The sequence below is a fragment of the Misgurnus anguillicaudatus genome, chromosome 21 (assembly GCF_027580225.2).
Source record: "Misgurnus anguillicaudatus chromosome 21, ASM2758022v2, whole genome shotgun sequence".
Classification (NCBI taxonomy): Eukaryota; Metazoa; Chordata; class Actinopteri; order Cypriniformes; family Cobitidae; genus Misgurnus; species Misgurnus anguillicaudatus.
Window position 1 is genome coordinate 34,338,424 of NC_073357.2, and position 22,986 is coordinate 34,361,409.

The 22,986-nt window shown below is 37.0% G+C and overlaps 1 long non-coding RNA gene across 2 annotated transcripts in view; it reads left to right on the top strand.

The window, feature by feature from the left end:
* The first annotated feature begins 2,840 nt into the window (after positions 1-2,840).
* Positions 2,841-22,986, top strand: part of LOC141353254 (uncharacterized) — a 100,716-nt gene continuing 80,570 nt past the window's right edge. Inside the window, exons 1-2 of one of the 2 annotated variants that reach the window (XR_012360269.1) lie at positions 2,841-2,931; positions 5,920-6,033. This is a non-coding gene — a long non-coding RNA (uncharacterized lncRNA). Of the gene's footprint in view, positions 2,932-3,174; positions 3,257-5,919; positions 6,034-22,986 lie in introns of those variants that run through there. The other variant, XR_012360268.1, reaches the window with a different exon arrangement.

The window sequence follows — 22,986 nt, forward strand, 5'->3', positions numbered from 1 at the left end:
TTGACCTGGATTTTATTGCTTGACTGTAAACGAGAAATGACTAAAAGATTTCAGATTAACATGTTAGCAGACAGAAAGTTTTGATTTAAAACATGTAGAACAATACTGTAGAAGTTAGTTTTTGTTAACTTAATGTAGTAAACACATGTTAACAATTAAACTGCTTGTAAAAAAAGTAATATTTATAATAAGAAGGCTATAGTGATTAACCCTTTGCAACTGTATGTTCTGCGATCAGGGCCGGGGGGTGGGGGCATTGTCCCCCAGATTTTCCCTTTTGCCCCCCAAAAATGTCCTGCCAACCACAAAAAACGTCTTCTGGTGGCAAACGATAGTTATTATTAGGGCTCCCCTCCACTAATGTCTGGTTGGCTTACTCCAGCTCCTGTAGTCTCTTCAGCAGTATTTAACTACTGTTCTCTACGACGGCAACTAAAAAAATGCATCTTTAAAATATATATCAGAAACAATGCAATTTAGTATTATATAAACGTAATAACACAATACTTATTAAAATTAAACTTTTTATAGTAAAACATGCCCAAAATAGCCCTTATCCTTTCTTAGACATAGCTCATTATTTATTAAAGGCGGAGTCCACGATGTTTGAAAAACGGTTTGGAGAAGGAGACGGGCCGACTACCAAACACACTTATAGCCAATCAAATCAAATGCCGGGTTGCGTATGTGTGGGGCGGGTCTATCAACAGAAGATCCAGATTCTATTGGGGTAGGGGCGTGTTTGTTTAGGTGATTTCAAATATCAACATTGGCTTTCAAACATCATGGACTCCGCCTTTAATTCAAATACAACAGCCAATGGCAAGTCTATAGCAGCATTTAATGTGTTTGTTTTAGACGTAGTTCTGTTTATTAAAATTAGAATATGCAGTTTGGTTGTGGTGTTGTGTCGATGTCTGTTCCCCCTATGTTCCCCCTATTTTTCCCTTCAGTGTAGTGTTTTTATGGCGTTTTATTATTTATATATTTAAAGTTTTAATGGCTACTGAGATGTATATGTGTCCATTTCTGTAATGTATCTGTATTGTTCTTAATGGTAAGTCAATTATTTTTACAGTATGAATCATATTATATGTATAATATTTATTTAATTATGTATGCAAACATTACATTTTTAAAACAACCAGTAAAGGGGAAAAAAGAAAAAGACAGGCTATATTTTAAAAGAAATACCCTAATAGAAAACTGTCAAATGTATGAAATATTTAATAAATTGTATTATAAAATACATGATATTATGCTAGGCGTGCTGGACTGGGGGGCAGTCAGGATTTTTGGGTGGGTGGCCATTTCTCAACAAAAATGATTCATACACTAAACGATGGATGTTTCAATTCAATTTTATTTTGCATCGGTCTTATAATATGTCCTTTTGCACGTAAAAATTGTAAAATGCAAATGCACTGCAAATGCGATTAGATTTATGATTTACAATGTTATAATGATACACTTCATGTAGTTTTACACATTAAGTCACATTTAATGAAATCAGGCAAGCAAGTGATATGAATTTAAAGCTGTAAATATAGCTATTTTATTAATGTGTACACTATAATCTATTATTTCACTTATAGATAAATAAAAGCCATCCCTCCCTATACGGACCCCTACCCTACCCAACATGCCTTTATACTAAATAAACACTTGTTAGGCACTTTATTTCCACTTCTCAAACATTTTCTTCATTTAAAATAAAGCCTTTTCAGTGTGATATGTGATGAGCTATATTTTCATTAATTCCTGACCCATCATACATGGCATGCTGCTGCAGCAACCTCAAATATCACAACAAAGCACAACGCTTTAAATAATCCATATTGAAACATCATGAAAGCAATTTGACATGCATGACAAATTCGTCAAATGTTATCCTGTTTGCCGATAACAGCACCAGACAAAAGCACAAGCCTTAAAATACTGTAGGCCTAATTGTGAGTTGCAACGATATCAAAGACAAATCACACTGCTTTGTTCATAATAGAGCAGATTAGATATTATATTACAACGTAACATTATAAAATACAACGTTTTACCTTACGACGACCTTGCGGAGTGAAAGCTCCTCCTGAACCTAAAAGGCGGTAAATTTTGCGTGTGAAGTTTTTCTCAAACGCGGGCAGAATGAGATGACGAATGACGATGACAAAACCGATAATTTGATTTTAAAACTGCACGCGATGCTCAGCTGTTACTGTACTTTTACTGTATAACCATCTTATTTCATTTATATCTACTATATATTATACTATATAATATGATTCATACTGTAAAAATAATTGACTTACCATTAAGAACAATACAGATACATTACAGAAATGGACACATATACATCTCAGTAGCCATTAAAACTTTAAATATATAAATAATAAAACCTATAACGTGATAAAAACGCCATAAAAACACTACACTGAAGGGAAAAATAGGGGGAACATAGGGGGAACAGACTTCGACACAACACCTGGCCTGTTTGCGATGTTACATCTTAGGATGTTAATAACAGATTTATATACCGTAATGTTTCGGATATGTGACAGTCAGGGAGAACTTGATTACGCCTATGCTAACCGTTATAGTGATGGCTTTTTATCTTTGAATTTAATTGCTTTCTGAAGTAGTGATCCTAATATTGTACAAACTATATACTTCAATAAGCAATTATTTTACAGGTCATATCATACAAATTTTAAAATATTTTATCCTGAAGTATACAAGTCGACTGCGCGCGGCGCTGCGCAGACCGATCGGTGTATATAACATCAAGGTACCGCGAGAACGCACTCGAATGCACAGATCTGATGTCATACTTCGATCGGTCTGCGCAGCGCCGTATGAAGTCAAATAAACGCGCGGCGTTGCCTTACCTGAAGTGCAATCTCGCTGAATTTATCACTAAAACGACGTACTGTTAAGGTAAATAACACTTACTTTAACCACTGTACCGCGGCTGTAAACTAAAGTTAATGTGTCAACGAGTGTAGTGAAACAGATTCACTTCTGTTCACGAAGAAAGTAAACAGTGGGTTTAGGTTTTATTTACAAAACTGTTGTCCTTGGGTCAACACAATATCTTGCCCTGAGGACAGCTCTCACTTGGCAAAATAAGATCGAGTGGAAAGGGAACAAGTTAAACCATTAAAGTCCATTAAAATTAGAAAAAAATCCTGGAATGTTTTCCTCAAAAAACATAATTTCTTCTCGACTGAAGAAAGACATCAACATTTTGGATGACATGGTGGTGAGTAAATTATCTGGATTTTATTTTAAGAAAATTAACTAATCATTTAAATGAAAGTTAGAAAGAACTAAGAAGCACAGGATCAAATCAACCGTACTACCGTATATATGAGAAAGACCTGTAACTAATATGATACTTAAATTTAAAAATGATGGATTAATCTTTTAAAATGAAAGATTAATCACCTGGACTTAACTACTGACCCACAGGCACTCATGCACTGGAGGTCTCTCTCTCTCTCTCTCTCTCTCTCTCTCTCTCTCTCTCTCTGTGTGTGTATGTGTATGTATGTGTGTGTGTCTTGCCATGCACCCTTTTGTTTTGTGTTTTATCACATGGTTTGCTGTGCACACACTGTGACTGATGATATTTGCTTAGCATTCTATGTTTTGTTGGCAGAAGACGAAAAATGTCAAAGCAAATTGTGAATCTCAAACACACAGGCTGACAAAAGCACACAGTATGCATACACACTTGACAGTATATTGTAGTCTCCCACTGAGAAAGTATCTTTAGTGAAGATTAACTGCTTATTTCTGTGCAAACTTAAGCGTCTAGTCAAGCGGGATAATGAAACGAGAGCTTAACATCTTTTCATAGCAGTATAAGGAACAGTAATTTTGTTCAAACACAAAATAGTGTGCATGTGTTTAAATAACAATAGGAAGCAATTGGAAATTATCCCAAATTAAACTCAAATTGATCTCATTCAAAATAAGTATAACTGGTCAAACAAAGCAATTTATTGTTTGAGAATGGATCTGTTTTCACAAGCAATTTCGGTGTAATATATAATAATTTCAGCAGGGGGCAGCATTGGATAAAGCAATGTTTGCTTTATTATAACGCACACTAACAATCTCCACCCCAACATAAATTGCTTTATTATTTTGCGTATTTCTTTTATTTATAAATAATTAAAGAAATGCTTTATATCATAATGTCTATAGTTAAAATGTATCACATTTCCCTTTCTCTGTAAGCTCACATTTGTCTTTTTCTCCTGTTTCTAAGAGATCATTCTGCTTTAAAGTCTTTAAAGTCATGACATGTAGGAACTGACATCCTGTCATGTTTGATCAGTTTGTGGAGGGCGTGAACAGGGAAACAGCTGTCAGTCCTTCCTCTCCTACATATAGTCTCGCTTTTACAAGACCTCCTTCTAATAATATTGACCTTCCCTGTACTGTTTACTCAGCCTGCCTTTAAACACAAAACTAGCAAATATCACACCAGCCTGCCGCTGTCAGCAGCACCATTTCACTCTTACACTCACTAATTACTGCCTAAATAGCCTCTTATCTCCCTGTGCTGCCTGTTTGTGTTGGAGCACAGCACACACATTTGAGTACTTACATTCACTGAACCACTGTGATAAATATGACTGATTAACACTTCTGTGCTAGCCAGCTGGACGTTTAATTTCTCATGTATTTGCAGTTTAAGGAAATGAATTCTAAGACAACAGACAAATGCTTAATAATGTGGTGGATGACAGCAATTAAAACTGCAATGCTAATTAAAATCCAATAAGACATCATGCAGTAATATGCACTGTAATAGCTACTGTATGTGACCATAGACCAGAAAACTAGTCATAAGGGTCTTTTTTATTGAGATTTATACATCAAGAGCTTTCTAATGATGTATGGTGTAAGGACAGGACAATATTTGGCAGAGATGCACAACTCTTTGAAAATCTGGAATCTGAGGGTGTAAATATCAAAATATTAAGAAAATCGCCTTTTAAAGAGAACCTATAAAATTGCTAAAAACAACATTATTTTGTGTATTTGGTGCAATACAGTGTGTTTGCGTGGTTTATGGTTAAAAAACACAATATTTTTCACACAAACGCGTTGATTTTTTACAAAGCTCATTGTTCTGAAAAGTGCAGTGTCTTCTGATTGGCCAGCTAACCATAACGTTAACCATGAAGTCCTTAGCAACACATATTACTAATGATAAATAAATTATAGTTACGATAGAAAATGTACAAAATATGTTTATGGAAGATATATCTTTACTTAAAGGTATTGCGGAGGATTTTCTTTTTCCGGGTGGATCATCAAGATTATTGGTCCTCCTAGTTGTCAATCAAGAAGGCGGTTATTTTCTAAAATTCAAGAAAATCCTCCGCTACACCTTTAATATCCTAATGATTTTTGGAATAAAAAACCCATTTTGACCCATACAATGTATTGTTAGCAATTGCTACAAATATACTCGTGCCACTAATGACTGGTTTTGTGGTCCAGGGTCACATATGTTAAATATGAGAGAGTGTATTACTATTGTATTGTTAATTTTTTTTATCAGTAGCACTCTGCGTCATTAGTCTATTTACATTCCAGCAGACTACAGAGGCTATACTGGAGGCTGTTATACAGCGCTGTTACAATAGTCTTGACAATCTGCGTTTCTGCTTTGCTGACAGATTCAGTTTGACTGTGTTTGCTTAGCCTTTATAGCTCCCTATTCATATAAAACTCCATGACTCTGCAGTGATAGAATAGCCCATAACTCCACCCCAGATCCTTTCTTTTTTCTGTTTCTCCTAATTAAACATTGCGTGTTTGTATAGCCAACGTGATGTTTTTAAAGTACACAACCAGGTTTTGAAGCTTTTGTTGGCCTGACTTGCTTCCTGTCTCCTCATTCAGAGATCGCGTTCACCTGTTAAATGAAGCCATTCCCATGAGTGATCGCTGCAATGATCCACTCTCAGCCTCCATCAGGATACTGTCACAGCTGTGGGCCGGCATGAGAGAGAACAGGTGTGTGTAAACAACAGTTATGATAAGTACTATAGCATGCTTGTTTAGCAAAAAACTTTACTTGGAAGTTAAATATGGTATATTGTACATAGGAGATGTGCGCGTGTGTGTGCCTGTATGTGTGTGTGTCTGTGTGTGTGAGAAGCTGAGATGCTGAAAAGCCTCTAAACCCCATGGTATATAATAAAATAGTTGTACATTTACATTAATGGGTTTGACTGACGCTTTTATCCAAAGTGACTCATAGTGCATTACATGATATGCATTTTTATCAATATGTGTGTTTCCTGGGTTAAAACCCAAACGTAATGCTCGACCACTGAGCTATACAGGAGCTATCAAACATGTGATCAATTAAATAAATTAATATCATGAATAACATACATGTAAAAAGCTTACAGAAGCTTAGCAACACCATTAAGGCATAGAGATATTGATTACAGTGATGTCTTTAAGATTGTAGATGGACCATTACAAGAAAAGCTATATTAACTATATTAACACACATATACATATAATAATACCTAAAGGATTATTAGAAACACCTGTTCAATTTCTCATTAACGTAATTATCTAATCAACCAATCACATGGCAGTTGCTTCAATGCATTTAGGGGTGTGGTCGGGGTGTGGTCCTGGTCAAGACAATCTCCTGAACTCCAAACTGAATGTCAGAATAAGAAAGAAAGGGGATTAAGCAATTTTGAGCGTGGCATGGTTGTTGGTGCCAGACGGGCCGGTCTGAGTATTTTTTTACAATCTGCTCAGTTACTGGGATTTTCAGGCACAACCATTTTTTAGGGTTTACAAAGAATGGTGTAAAAAGGGAAAAACGTCCAGTATGCGGCATTCCTGTGGGCGAAAATGCTTTGTTGATGCTCGAGGTCAGAGGAGAATGGGCCGACTGATTCAAGCTGATAAAAGAGCAACTTTGACTGAAATAACCACTCATTACAACCGAGGTATGCAGCAAAGCATTTGTGAAGCCACAACACGCACAACCTTGAGGCGGATGGGCTACAACAGCAGAAGACCCCACCGGGTACCAATCATCTCCACTACAAATAGGAAAAAGAAGCTACAATTTGCACAAGCTCACCAAAATTGGACAGTTGAAGACTGGAAAAATGTTTCCTTTTCTGATGAGTCTCGATTTCTATTGAGACATTCAGATGGTAGAGTCAGAATTTGGCGTAAACAGAACGAGAACATGGATCCATCATGCCTTGTTACCACTGTGCAGGGTGGTGGTGGTGTAATGGTGTGGGGGATATTTTCATGGCACACTTTAGGCCCCTTAGTGCCAATAGGGCATCGTTTAAATGCCGTGGCCTACCTGAGCATCCATCCCTTTATGACCACCATGTACCCATCCTCTGATGGCTACTTCCAGCAAGATAATGCACCATGTCACAAAGCTCGAATCATTTCAAATTGGTTTCTTGAAAATGACAATGAGTTCACTGTACTAAAATGGCCCCCATAGTCACCAGATCTCAACCCAATGGAGCAACTTTGGGATTTGGTGGAACGGGAGCTTGGTGCCCTGGATGTGCATCCCACAAATCTCCATCAACTGCAAGATGCTATCCTATCAATATGGGCCAACATTTCTAAAGAATGCTTTCAGCACCTTGTTGATTCAATGCCACGTAGAATTAAGGCAGTTCTGAATGCGAAAGGGGGTCAAACACAGTATTATTATGGTGTTCCTATTAATCCTTTAGGTGAGTGTATACAGCGGTATACTCAGCTCTAGAAAAAGTTAAGAGATCACTTCAAAGTTATCTTCAGATTTTCTCAAGTTACTACACTGTATCATTTTTGTTCGGTTCTGTGAACCACTGACAACTTTTCATCCAGATTCCTAATAATAAAACACTGAAAAGGAATTGCTGCCAAACACACTATTACATATAAGGCAATGCTTTATCACTTTAAGTATAAGGATTAGTGGTGTTTGAAGCTTAACTAAAATTGAGTAAAGGCCATGTGGGTAGTAGTTAATGAAGTCTCCATTATGTGTAACATATACAGATGGGAACAAAGTGTGTGAATTACTTTGGTCAGACTCGAGTGATTCATTAAAACCACACAATTAGTTTTTTGTGCAAATAAGTGTTAATATGTATTTAAAAATATTCTTTTGGCAGTTTTATTACAGATCATAATGAGTTTTGCTCTATGATTAAACTTCCCCTATCTTTATCAACTTTGTGCTACAGATGGCAGCACTGGCTGCCTTTTTTAACCTCAGTCAGAAGCAGCTGTGACTGTTTAGTGGGCAGGAAACCACCAAAAGTAGATAATTCTCCATTTATAACTTCTGGTTCAGTCTGTTTATTTACTTGTCGAGTGAGCCAGTGCTGGCTGTTTCATTAGCTGGCATGTGTTGACCGTGGGCCGTTGTGTGCTGTCCACTGTGTTGACTGCTGGATATTGAATATCCTTGAGGTAATATCATCCAGGCCTCTCTTTCTTTCCATAGCCATTTATCTAGTGAGGCAAACCACAAGTCTTATTTTAACTGCCTCTGAAAGGGTTTGGTTTAAGTGGCTTGTAAAAAAGAAGGAAAAGCATGAAAACTTTGGGGTTTTCGAGGCTAACCATAATAGGGCAAGCCAGCAAGTATACCATTTAGCCAGCAATGCTACTGTCAAAGGGACATGGGGACAAAATATGGGCTGTATGAGAGCAATACACAGAAACCAGACACAGACCACACAAAAAGAAGCAAAGGATTATGCATAATAGGTTCAAGGGGAACTCATCAATCAAAATAGATGAATGACAATCTGAAATATACTTGAAATATAAGCGTATATTTGAGCTGCCTAGCTTAGTAATAAATCACTGGAAGTACAATATAAGGACAGTTTATAGTCACTCATCATGACATTTTGTCATTTTAACCGTCAACTTAGTGACACAATATGAGCTTATACAATGAACTACATGAGGTTACCTTCTCTGTGGGGAATATTGAAGAGTTATTAAATTAATCTTTGCTTAGTGGTGCATGTTATTGTGGTGGACAGATTTGCTTTGAATAAAGCTGTTAGGCTGTCGCTAAGCCGATTTATTAAGGTCACCTACAGTACAAGTTCAAAATAAACCTTATGACCTGTTAATTGTAACGAACATTGACTTTCCATGAAATCGGCTAATGTATTATTAGTATTACTAAAGTTATTGTCTAACATTGACTCATATATGCTTTAATATACACAAACTTTACAAAATAACATTATTATTGGTGATGAAAGTTTACAAACCTTCTGTAATTAACATTACATTTTAAAGTAATAAAACATTTGTTTTAAATAGAAAAAAATATTAAAGGGGACATTTCACAAGACGTTTTAAGGATGTTAAATAAATCTTTGGTGTTCCCAGAGAACGTATGTGAAGTTCTAGTTCAAAATGACATATAGATGATTTGTTATAGCATGTTAAAATTTCCACTTTGTAGGTGTGTGCAAAAATGGGTTGTTTTTGGGTGTGTCCCTTTAAATGCAAATGAGCTGATCTATGCACTAAATGGCATTGCCGTGTTTGGGTAGTGCAGATTAAAGGGCGTTTTGCAGGTAAAATTTTTCAACGAATTTGTGCAATTTGCTTGTTGATAATAAACATTTAAACTGTTATCCATTGTATTTTATGTTGTTGGGTATCACAAAACCCGAAAAAGTATGAAAAAGTACAGTGGTTTGCAATGATTCTCCTTTCCCCCACAACGCACTGTATGACGTCACGCTGGGGAGAGAATTTACCAAAGCCGCCTTGAGAGCATTGAGAATGACTATAGAGAGACGAGTAAAGTACAGTTCTGATAGCGCAGATAATAGATAAATACATAGATAGATAGATAGATAGATAGATAGATAGACAGACAGACAGATAGATAGACAGACAGATAGACAGACAGATAGACAGACAGATAGATAGACAGATAGATAGATAGATAGATAGATAGACAGATAGATAGACAGACAGATGGATAGGCTAGTATAGAGAGATAGGCAGACAGCCAGATAGCATAACGTTAGCATATCTTCGTGTAGAAAGTAAACAAACAATTAACATACTCGTGCATGCTGGCTTGATGGGGTCCATGATCCTGCCTGAAATGGGTGTAACTTTATGCGATCTTCAGCACAAACGGTTTTGGCAGCATGTCTCTAATCCTGGAAGGTGAGTGAAGCACGTCACGTCTGTTCGCGGGGACCAGCGACCCACACGCACTCACTTTCTTACAGCCAGTAGCGTAATGGCAATCGGGAGAGTCGGGACTTTCCCGGGCCGATCTGATAATAGTTATACATTTCGAGTTATATTAGCAACACTGTCTGGCGGCGTGATGTGTGTCCGGTTCCCGCAGCCCGCTGGTCAAACTGTGCAGCCTCTGCTCAACAAAGTATATAAAAGTGCTCAACCTGTTCGGCAGGTCCAAACATGTACAGGATTTATAAAAATACGGTGATCAATGAGCGGTTCCTCCTCAAATGGCATAGCCTGTCGTGATGTAAAAAGCCGCCGAACGCCTGTTTATTACAGTATGTATGCGGTCGGATCCGAGTATGCTGCAGCTGCTGACTGCTGCTGCATATAAAATGATCGTGTGATTCGTTATAATCGCATAAACAATATAACAAAGCATCCTTTTATTTCACAAAACAATATATTTGAGATATTATTTGATAGACTAGTAAGTGTGGATTAAGGATGTTTAAAAATCTCTAGCCTGGTGGTCAGGACATGAATGGATCAAATCAGCAGATTTGCGAAGTTTTATTTATCTCCACATATATCATAAATAATAATTAGCAAGGTAACTTTGCAGTATAACACATTATATATTTCCTACGATGTATATATGATTTCCAAATTATATACGTAAGTATTAAACAGCAATAAATGTCTCATCTATCTCTATGGCTCTGGCTGAGTCTTTCTCCACTTCTCCCCAACGTGACGTCATCGCAGAATTGCGTTAAAAAAACCGTTAATACCAAAAACGTAAAAAAAGTGGTCTTTAAGACCATTTTTGAGACATTTTAAAAATTATACACATATCTTGAGTGATTTATGTACCCATTAATCGACAGTGGTGGTTAACCTGCAACACGCACTTTAAGGGGCAGTTAACTGTTATCCCCTTTTGACATCGCAAGGGGAGCCAAATTTCAATGACTTGTTTTTTAGTTAGTTTACCAAAACACAGTTACACTGCAAAAAATGATTTTCACGAAAAAAATCTCTTAGTATTTTTGTCTTATTTTCAGTAAAAATATCAAATAATTCTTTAATTAAGATGCTTTTTCTTGATGAGCAAAACAACCCAATAAAATAAGTCTAGTTTTTAGACCAAAAATATCAAATTTAAGTGATTTTGTGCATAAAACAAGCAAAAATATCTGTCAATGGGGTAAGCAAAAAATCTTGAACATTTTTCTTAAACACTAAATTCAAGAAAAATTTGCTTACCCCATAGGCAGTTTTTTGTTGCTTATTTTATGCACAAAATCCCTTAAATTTGGTCTAAAAACTAGACTTATTTTCTTGGGTCATTTTGCTCATCAAGAAAAAGCATCTTAATGTAAGAATTTTTTTATATTTTTACTGAAAACAAAGCAAAAATACTAAGATTATTTTTCTTAAATCATTTTTGCAGTGTAGGTTGATCTTTTTCACATTTTCTAGGTTGATAGAAGCACTGGGGACAAAATTATAGCACTTAAACATGGAAAAAGTCAGATTTTCATTATATGTCCCCTTTAATGTCATTGTAAATAAATAGTCATTTACAATAAATAAGTAACTAATATGAAAAATAAATAACTAAATGCAAAAATAACAACACAGCAAGTCAATTCAACATACTATTTTAAGTTCTGACATGTGATACGTTGATATAACTTAAACAAGTTAAAAATTGTTTAACATAATTTGTTAAGTAAAATAACAATGACATAACTTTTTTACAGTTTAAGGTACTGCATGCAGAATACTTTTTATTTATTGTTACAATGCACACAGGTGACTTAACATCAATTTGTCTATGGATGTTTAAACTGTACACTTTTTAAAAAGAAATAAACTGTAAACAGGTGACTTGTGGAATATTGTGAAATATTTTTCCAATATTTCAAAACCTAATATTTTCTTAGCTATTGCGGTTCCTGAACTGCACATGTAATCTGACCGCATGCATTCACACAGTGCAGATATTAGGAAAACACACAGACGTGTGAGGAGCAGCCAGTATGTGACAGAACGTAATCATGGGTGCTGACTGATGAATGGGGGTCTGTGTGTAGATCACAGGAACTCTTGATTTGAGTTTAAAGCTTCCCTTGAGAGGAGTATTGAAGCCTGTGCTGTGCCCGGCTTTCTGCAGTTACCCGAGATGGGAAAGTCCAGTGAGAGGATCTGTGCTGAACACAAATTTGTATAGGGAACTTTCACAACAGTCCTCTTATTATGGGAGACATTTCTATTGCAGTATATTTCAAATTACAAAAAGTTTAAACTAGTTTTTTTTGTTGCTTTGTTGTTACAATTTTGATTCAAACTTGGGGTCACAGTCAGTGTTATGTTGAGAATGGCCTTTTTTTCCAGCAGTCTTTTGCATGCATAGGGTTAGGAATGAGGAAACAATAGCGATTGAGGCTTACGATATGTAATTACCATGTACAGAACTCTTATTATTCATCTATGCTTAGGTAAATACAGTTTTCCATTTTATGGCACCTTTAAAGTAAATTGCACTGGGTCTGTGTCATGACCAATATTCGGTTTGAAGTCCTGTCAATCCTGAAACTCATATTGCCAAGAGTGTGCCAATGGTATAAACGTTTAATCCAGCGTGAGATTTACAGGCCTTAATTGGTCAACTGTTTCGCTTTTCATTTTCTTCCCACTATCTTGTTACTGTATAAACAAAACAGGCTTTTAGTTACTCCTGTGAAATTGCTTTATAGGATACATGCATGATTGAATATTCATTATGTTAAACTAGGCAATTTCTTTGTATATAAAGCCACATTAGATTTCGCTGGCAGGCTGCCTAAACCACATGAGATGGATTCCTTTTGTACAAAACGTCCCAAACTCCTTAGCAGCTCTTTCCTCCGCGATTTATTTGTTTTCGTTCTGATGTAAATGACGACTTGTTGATATTTTCCTGCCCAAACTCTCGGCCTCCCCCCTGTTTTCTTCCTCTTCTCTTTCTGTTTCTTGGCCTAGGAACACATGGATCTTTTCACTGAGGGGAAATGTTGGAATTTGCGGTAGGCATGGGAAAAATAAACAGACACGTCGGTCGGTTCAGCAGCAGAGGTCCAGTGCTTCATGCCTGGAGGTGGGGTGGTGGGGAGCTAACACGTTTTTTTTAACCTGGGCCAGCTTCCTTGAAAATATTTGTACGTTATTTTTTTCTGGTCGCCAAGCAAAATTTACTTCAGGTTTGCCTCTAATACCACAGGGAAAATAAACCCCCTCAGTACTGAAAAGAAACACAGCCTGTTTTCCCTCAAAAGACATTGCACACGTCTTTAAAGATGAACTTAAAAACTTTACAAACCATAGTGATTTCTAAAGCAGGTGGATATTACAATTTACAGTCAGAAGCACCACAACTCTACAGCAGGCAGGCTGAGATATTGTACATCTGTTTTCTGTTTAAACAGGCTGCAAATATGTCGTCAGTTTGGTGTTCCTACTCCACATCCTAACATCTGTGTCCTGGCAGAACTGCAAGGTCAAACTGATCTCAGACCTGCTGTATTGAGGAACGCATTCCTCTCTGGACAGAGCACATCAGTAAAACATCAATTTATTGGACCTTTGAGGGAGCAAAACCGGAATTGTGGTTTCACAATTTAGAGCAACAGTTAGATTATTAGCAAAAATACAGTTGTTTATAGGTTATGTGTATAAGCTGTGAGTAATCTTAGTTAAGTTCCCTTCAGAATCCAGTTATTCACATCACTGGTTTTGAGCTGGCGGGTGAGCAGACCACACACCATGCCTGAGAGTGAGAGATCACATGACCCATGGACCAACCGCAGTCACATATCCCAAAAACACGTGGAAGGCAGTCATAAAAAATCTGAAAATCTGTCCTCATTTCTTTCCTTGGTATTTGGAAATTCCTACTTGTAGTAGTTCATCCCCAGACATAACAGACTGCAGTTTTTTATAAACGTTGCCAATTCCAAAAAGTCATTTGGTCATATAAATTAAAATAAGGAAAAACTAAAACTTAGGGATTCTAAGGGGGCGTGCACACCAAAGCTTTTACGCTCGCGGCCGGCGCATGTTTTCAATTGTTTTTAATGGAAGCTCTGCGTTTTTCAAATAAGCCGGCGTTCGTCAGTTTTTCGATAGAGATTCAACTTTGGTTGAAAAGCTTTGCTCGTCAATGTCAGTTCTCACATCCCCGTCTAATCACAGTGAAGGAGGGGCGGGACAAGTATCACAAAAACCAACCAGCTCACAGCTCATGTATCACAGCTAAAAAGTGCTCGGCTAAAAAAACGGCGTATGTATTCAATTGTTTCCAATGGAACCTCTGCGTTTTTCAAATAAGCCAGCAGCTAGTGGTTTTCTTCTGTGCTGAAAACCGGCGCTCGGTGTTTTTTCCGCGCTGAGTGTCGAGAGTTGAAAGAGATTCAACTTTGGGTGAAAAGCTTCGCCTGTCAATGTTAGTTCTCACATCGCCGTCCAATCACAGTGGAGGAGGTGCGGGACAAGTATCACAACAACCAACCGGCTCATAGCTCAAGTATCACAGCTAAAAAGCGCTCGGCTGAAGAAAGCTGGCACTCAGCTGAAAAAACAGCTGACATTTGGCGTCCTCCACACGTTTAAAAGTTTTGGTGTGCACGCTCCCTAACTGTATATCGCTTAATATGCCCTCTTTCTCAGACCTTACACTTCAACATATCTCCAGTTTAATGTAATCACAGTGACTGATACTGGGTGTGCATACTCAGTAATGCAAATAAACTTCATTTAGAATCTCAATCTAATACAATCTCTGTGTAAATAATGATGACTATTATTTTGATCTTTACGATTCAGTGCCTGAATTTATCTTTTCATGTGTCTGTATGTTAAAATGCCACAACACACTTTACTTTACTTTACTTTACTTTACTTTACTTTACTTTACTTTACTTTACTTTACTTTACTTTACTTTACTTTACTTTACTTTACTTTACTTTACTTTACTTTACGCTAATTGATATATAGCCTACTGTACAGAACAACTCTTTTCTTTTTATTCTTTTCTCTGCTTTCAAATGGCCACAATGTCTTTTTAGTAGATTGCACCTAGTAGATTATACATTCGGTTAAATGTGTTTGTGTGCGTGCATGCATAAGTGCGCATGTGACTGTAGGTAATATTTATTTGCCTCATTAAGTTTCCATTCTCAAATCACTGAGCAGAGATCTGTAGAACAAGGTCACACTTCTGTAGGTTACATGCAGTCTATTGCACTCCATCATTATAGAGCATATTTACCTCATGCTCTCACATAATAAATCCCACATAATAAAACTGTCATATAAAGTGTCTGCACTATAAAAAGTAAGTGGTATTTAACCTGAATGAATCTTTTTAGATGTTTTATATGTTTTTTTACAGTTCCTAGACCTGTTTCAGTATGTAGTGTAAGTGTACATTGATTTGCTACTACAGACTTTTGTGCTTTGGCAATAAGTGTAATGTAACTTTTGCCTAAGAATGCATTGAAATAATATGTTAAATTGTTCTCTGATATCTACATAGAAGGTATTTGGCTTTATTAAGTGCAAAAATGATCCAGAGATAGTTTTACATGTCCATTTACAACTCTAAGATTTGCCCCCAGTATGAAATAGTCTATTATTACCTTATTTGAAAGGGTCATGAATAATAATGTTGAGCTCTGCTCTGATTGGCTGTTTCTCGGAGCAGCTCTTAGCTCTATTTGTGTATGTAAACAGACCTTATGTTTAAGCCTGTATCATATGAAGATACAAAATTTTAGGAATAATCAATTGTTTGGGGATTGTTAATGGACATTTCTGAGTGGGAATATTTTTCCAGTATGGACCTGCAAAACGTAACTATAAAGACAATAGTAGAACTTCAGCCTAAACTTTAGCATATAGCGCTAACTCAGCAGTCACAACTTTGTTTTTAGCATTATAACAACATTGTACTTAGTTTAATGTTGGGGCGTAGCCTACATCCCGACTGTAACGTCACAGTCAGTGTTATGTTGAGATGTTTTCCAGCAGTCTTTTGCATGCATGAGGTTTACATAAGAATGAGAAAACAATCGTGTTTGAGGCTCACAAAATGGCTTTTCTATTTATTATTCATCTATGCCTAGGTAAATACAGTTTTACATTCTATGGCACCATGAAGATAGCATTCTCACCTATCACAATAGTAGTTGCTTTGGTGGCAATCAAAGATATTGGAAATAACAAGACTGAGCATTTCTATTACTATAAATAAGAGACAATGCAATGCTCAATATGGCGGCACTGGCGACAGGAGTCCTGCCTTTAATTTAAAAGAGCCAATTATCAATCAATAAATTCTGACGATTCTGGGGGAGGGCCTCTATACCCTTGCCAACCTGTGTGCATTCGTAGTAGCTTAAACAATCTCGAAAAAATGTGTTTTTAGCGCAATTTGACTAGTTGTTGGTCAGAAATATGCTGTTTTATTGTGATTTTAGCATATGATTTTAGAGATATCCATGTTTCCTCATTCAAGTAGATAGGACTTTAGTCTTGCATGACTAAAATAACTGCCTGGTGGCACGGCTTCCCTAAGGGACTTTGGCGCATTCGGCCCTAAAAGTAGGCAACCTAGGCCAAATATCCTGTCACTATCACTTTATTTTAAAACCGCTTGCAGCAGTTAGGAAAAACTATGACTGTTTTATGTTTTTGAAGAGTAGTATGATAATAGTACTAATATAAGATAATGCTCATGTATGCCAAAAAATGTGTTTAAACAGAACAGTGAAGAATGTTTTTCGCCTGCGTAATGATAAAGTTAAGATGTCTGTCAGCATGAGCTAACAGCTGTAGCTAACCAGCCAAACCCTGACCCCTTGGGTGTAACAAACCCAATTTGGGTCTCTCGAATCCGACAAACACAGACATTTAGAAAGTAAGCAATCAACACACAAGATAATTGTCTGCTGTGCGGCATAATTAGTCTTGGGAGCAAAAAGCTATTCAAGCTTATTAAGTGATTAAAAGAAGTCAGGTAAAGCTCAACTTGTTTCCTCAGAACTAAATACATGAGCACATGTCTTTGAGTAGCAGACAAATTCTGGCAATTATCGGAGTTAAACCACGTTTCATTTGGAGCCATTAAATTACAGCGTGTGCAATACAATTAAACTTGCTGGCGAAACATCACCTTTCTGCTTGAATTCACAACGTTAATTAGCTACCGACTGGATTTTTAAAAATGAATTATTGCTCTGCTTTATCTAGGATGTGGGTGAGTGAGTATTATGGGATGGTTACTTGCAAAATGAGGGGAATGGATTTGGCTCAAGAAAATATCACACTAAAGAGTTTCCTATTAACATTAAGAAGCACAGTATCCACAGTATTCTGTATGCAAAAACATTTTCCTGTCTGTTTTGGTATTTATATTTTCAATACACGTGTAGGTTTGATTTTTTTCTCAAAAAATGAAGAATTTCAGCTCGTGGTGGACATTTTATAGGTTAATATAAAAAAAAATGTTTGGTTTGTTCATGTTTACCCAACCATGGGTTTAAACAACCCAGCATTTTTAGTGTACACCTGAAGATACACCCATGGCCATTAATTTTGGACAGGCAGAAATTCTGATTCCAGAGCTATGTACATTTCCTGATATTTTTGCTATTACCTGTACAAACATTGCATAATTTATTTCCTGATAAACATCCCCCTAAACGACATGTAAAATCCAAAAGTGTCTAGTAGTTCTTTTTTAAATCTGGCATATGTATGTGTTTCAGAGACAAACCTCTAAGTGAAAGCGTGAGTGTATTTCTGAGCTTGCGTGCCAGTGTGGGTTTGTGTACATTAGGAGGGTTTCACAGCAGGTCTGCCGCTGTCAGATCTGACCTTTTAAGCGGCCAGCTATCATCTATCGGCATCTTAACTTTCAGTGCAAACTCAAACACTCACAGGAGAGCAGTCACTGACATTAAAACTCAATTAGGGTCCCACACACTAAATAATGCATCAGGAAAGTGCATTACCCATGTGCTCAATGCCCACAGCAAGTCTGCATCTTAATATGTCAGAAAGTCTATCTGCATACAGTATGTGTGAGTGATACATGAGGAGTGTGTGTGAGGACAACACATATACTTACTGTGGAAGGCAGGTACTTATACAGACATCTCTTTCAATTGTCATTTAGCTAAAGGAGGTTATTCCCTCCTCACTACTCTAGCCAAGAGTAAATGTAGCCAATCCCGACTTGTCTTTCTGCAAGATCATGTTTTTTCTGTAATCTTATACTAGAGGTAACATTACAATTCAATTCAATTTTATTTATATAGCGCTTTTCACAATTATTTAATTGTTTCAAAGCAGCTTTACATTAATAAAAGCAGGAGAAAACACAGAAAAATCGATGGACAACATAAGATGCAGAGTACAGCAGCTTAAATTAAACCGTACTAATGAGATTAGTAATAATGTAATGTATAAAAAAGAGTTCTAAGTTAAGCCAATGTCAGCTGACTCCCTAAGGGTTGAAAAAGTCTCCTAGAAGAAAAAACCCTGACTTTGTCAGTAGGGAAAAGTCCTATGAATAAAAAAACCCTTGAGAGAGAGACAGACATGGCTGATTCTGTAGAGGATATACTAAATATTAGATACTATTTTATACAATTAAAATGATGGGAATTAAAGCATTTAAAATAATATACAGTATGTATATGAATAGGTATATTAGACGGGGGCGACTGGTGGTTGTTGGTCAGACATCGGCTGGGCATCACGTTGAAGGAAGGCCAGTAGAGTAGAGCAGTGGTGTGATGAGCTTCACGGCAGCAGGAACTGCGTCTGTAAATCTCAGAGTCCTCGAGTTTGAGGACGAGACAGGGAAAAAGAATCAAAATCCTATTAGCGTAGCGGGCATTCGCATGTAATTGAAGTGTCATACAGTATAGTGATTGAAAACCTGCTCGGTTCCGGACAGGCCAACTATTGCGGCATAAGTATATTACCCAGACGAGTTATGTAAATGCTTTGTTCCAGACAAGCTAACTATTGTGGGATAGGTATATTTACTAGACAAGTTATGTGAATGCTTTGTAAAAGCGATATGTCTTTAGTTTAGACTTAAAGTTATTGAATCTGTCTGATTCTCGAACATTGTTTGGCAAATCATTCCAGAGCTTAGGGGCTAAGTAGATAAAGAATCTACCACTTTTAGATACTTTTGATATTCTAGGTATAATTAAGTGACCAGAGTTTTGCGACCGCAGTGTACGTGATGGATTGTATTCTGATAGTAGTTCTCGAAGATGCGAAGGTGCTAGGCCATTTAAGGCTTTATAGGTGATTAGTAGGGGTGTCACGATTCTCCAAATCCTCGATTCGATTACATTTTCGGTTCTAAGGCCACGGTTCGTTTTAATAAAAAACTTCCTGTCAGATGAACATTCCTGTCAGAACTTTGCACCTTAAAAATGCGCTTTTATTACCGTCAGACAAGATTGTGATACAATAAGTCATGTTTAAATGCTGTTTCCATAACTCTTAAGCAACTGAAATTAGTTGTTGTGAAACTTAAGCGGATCTCAGTTCAGAGAAACGACCAGTCCTGGCACAGACGCTGTTCTGCTGTGTTTTTTGTTTCCCATGTGGTGTCTCCTGCATCTGCCATGTTTTCTTTTGACTGGCTGTAGCTAGCGAAGTTAGAGGAGGTTGACTCGCAGCACTCAACACGTGTGTTTATTTTCGCTTGGCATGCCGAGGATTTGACATGGGGGCATGGCAGCATCGATGATTCCATTTTTTTATTCGAAGTTTGAGGTTGTGACTTAATTTCAATTGATTCCGATTTAAAATAGAAATCTTGACACCCTTAGTGATTAGCAATATTTTAAAATGTATGCAATATTTTACTGGTAACCAGTGTAAAGATGCCATAATTGGGCTTATGTGATCATACTTCTTATGTGGCATTCACACCAGACGCGGAAGAGGCGGCAAGCGTGAGTGATTTACATGTTAATCAATGCAAAGACTCGAATAGACATCCTGTGGCGCGGTACGTGCAAATGCGGTGGTGCGAATTGAGCTTTGCTGCGGGAAACACGCAAGTTGAAAAATAAGCGAGTAAACTTAAACTGTTCAAGCATCCAACTACGTGTGAATAGTGCATTTTTAACGCCTCTACCGCGTTTGACTCTTGCAGTGCTGTTTTGAACCAGCTGAAGCTTGTTTACCTGATTTGCGTGACATCCCCCAAATAACGTTTTACAATAGTTTATTTTTAAAGTCATAAAAGTCTAATGCAGATAGCATATGGCGTATTTTTGAGATATTTCTAAGATGGAAGAATGCTTTGCAGCAGACGTTAAAGATATGACTATTGAAAGATAGATTGCTGTCGAACATCACACCTAGGTTCTTGACTTTGGAAGACGGCACAACTGTGCAGCCGTTTATGGGCAACTTGTAATCTGACATATTTAGTTTGGAGCAATTCGGTTCAATAATAAGTATCTCTGTCTTATTGGAGTTTAGCATAAAGAAATTATTTGCCATCCAGTCACTAATATCGCTAATACAGTCTGTTAGCTTAGAAAACTGGTGGGTTCCGCTAGGATGTGAGGAGATGTAAAGCTGGGTATCATCTGCATAGCAGTGAAAACTTATGTTTCCTGATAATGTCTCCTAGAGCTAACATATAATGTCAAGATAAAGTATTCCTGAGTTAAACTAATAAGTTTTATAGGAATAAAATAGTTAAAAAGGATTATAGATGATAAACTTGACGGAGCTTCAAGCTTAGATCATGCAGCAGCGTTGAACGGGAAGTGACTACCATAACACAAGTTGTAATTGGCATCTCTCAGCTTACCCAATACTGTACATGATGCACAGGTTTTCTCAGTATCAGTGTATAGATACATATATAAAGCTACAGTATAGAATATATTTTATTGATCTGGATATAGAACTTGTAGGAGTAGATGCATGTATTATGTACTCCATACAGTATAGGCAGCTTTGGCGAATTATCAATGTGCCCATCAAATTTATGCAAGAAAGTATGGCAGATTTTATTGCAAATATTGGGAGGCATTCTTAGGTTATAACCTTTACAAAGAAACAATGCTGAGTATTTTCTCTCTCTCTCTCTCCATCTCTGTCTCGCTGTCTGTTCTTTATCTCTCTTAGGCACATTTAGCTTCCGTTATGGTTCAGATATTCCCAGTATGGACTCTCACTGGCTGTAGTTTCTCTGTGTTTCTGTCACATACCACTGATTTCTTTCTTTTTTCTGCTCTTCTTAGATATTCTGTCTTTTCCATGAAATCGCCCCTGCCCGAACACATCATTTTTCTCTGGACCTGCATGACAAACAATAAAATCCTCTCTGATATAAGAAAGTCCAGAACATACATGGACAAGTTTGACACATGTCCTCTTCTCTGATGTCTCATTTGAGCCGTGCTTGAGCAGCCAGCTTAAACTCCTGTGTATCCAGGCTTCCAGCGTGTGGCTGCAGTGGCCTTCTCCAGCCACAAGCAAAATGTTTCATGTGATTCCTCTTTAAAGTTCAACCAGCGACATTCACGCCTGCTTTCCACAAAGCCATCTCAAGTTTTATTTATTCAAATCTTTTGTTACTGGCCCTCCTATCATATGACTCACATAACTGGTATAGTCTAGTAGTAGAACAATTTGGGCAATGTAACTCAAGCACTCTCAAGCATTTGGTAAATTTGTTTGTCTCAAGCATCTGCATGCTTACAGTGGAGTGTGTGGATTACAGAGTTCTTAGAAATCTCTCTTCTAAGTGTGTTTGTGCTTCAATTACTAAATAGGTGACTCATTTATCTGTGAAAAAGAGCAAATCGTTGTATTTCCTGTAATGTGGGTCAAGAGGAAGAGATAAAAAGCTTTTGCACACAAAAGCAACTTGAGTCAGCTTAAAAATGACCCCATTTATGACTGTTGTACAACCTGTCTGAGCACAGACTTGAGTGTGTAATTGAAACACACACACACACACACACACACACACACACACACACACACACACACACACACACACACACACACACACACAGAGGGAGAGCGAGAGAGAGAGAGCGAGAGAATAAGTATGGGACACAGTTCACTTAAGTGAGCTTTGCTCAGAGTTTCCAAAGTTGTCAGGTTGTATGAGCATGTTTATGATTCTTCATATGATAACTTTTTATCTGGTTTATTGTACTATAAGAAATGATTAGAAAATGAAAGAATACTCAATAGTCTAGGTGATAAAGATAAAACTATATTTAGTATAGTACATACAGTATATAAACAGTATTGTGCCCAAGCTTTGGCCACCACCGTCTTTGTTGTTTAAGCAAAGTTTTAAAAATCATCCATATATTTTCAGGTCTCTATTAATATACAGATAGAAATACAGGAAAAAAAAACAAAAGCATTTTAAATATGCCAGGGTCATTGATTTGTTTCAAGATACACACCAGTAACGTCGGTTTCTATGGCATGTTTATAAAAGATGCTTAAACATCTTAATTTAAATAAGGCCTAGTCATGGCTTTTGCTAAGCCTTGTCTGTGAAACCGGGTTTTATAGCATGTAATTTACATAGACATTTTCTGGTTGTATTCTATAAGAGAATGAGACAATTATATATGGTCATTATACAACAGTTCTTTCTGGTTCTCGAATCT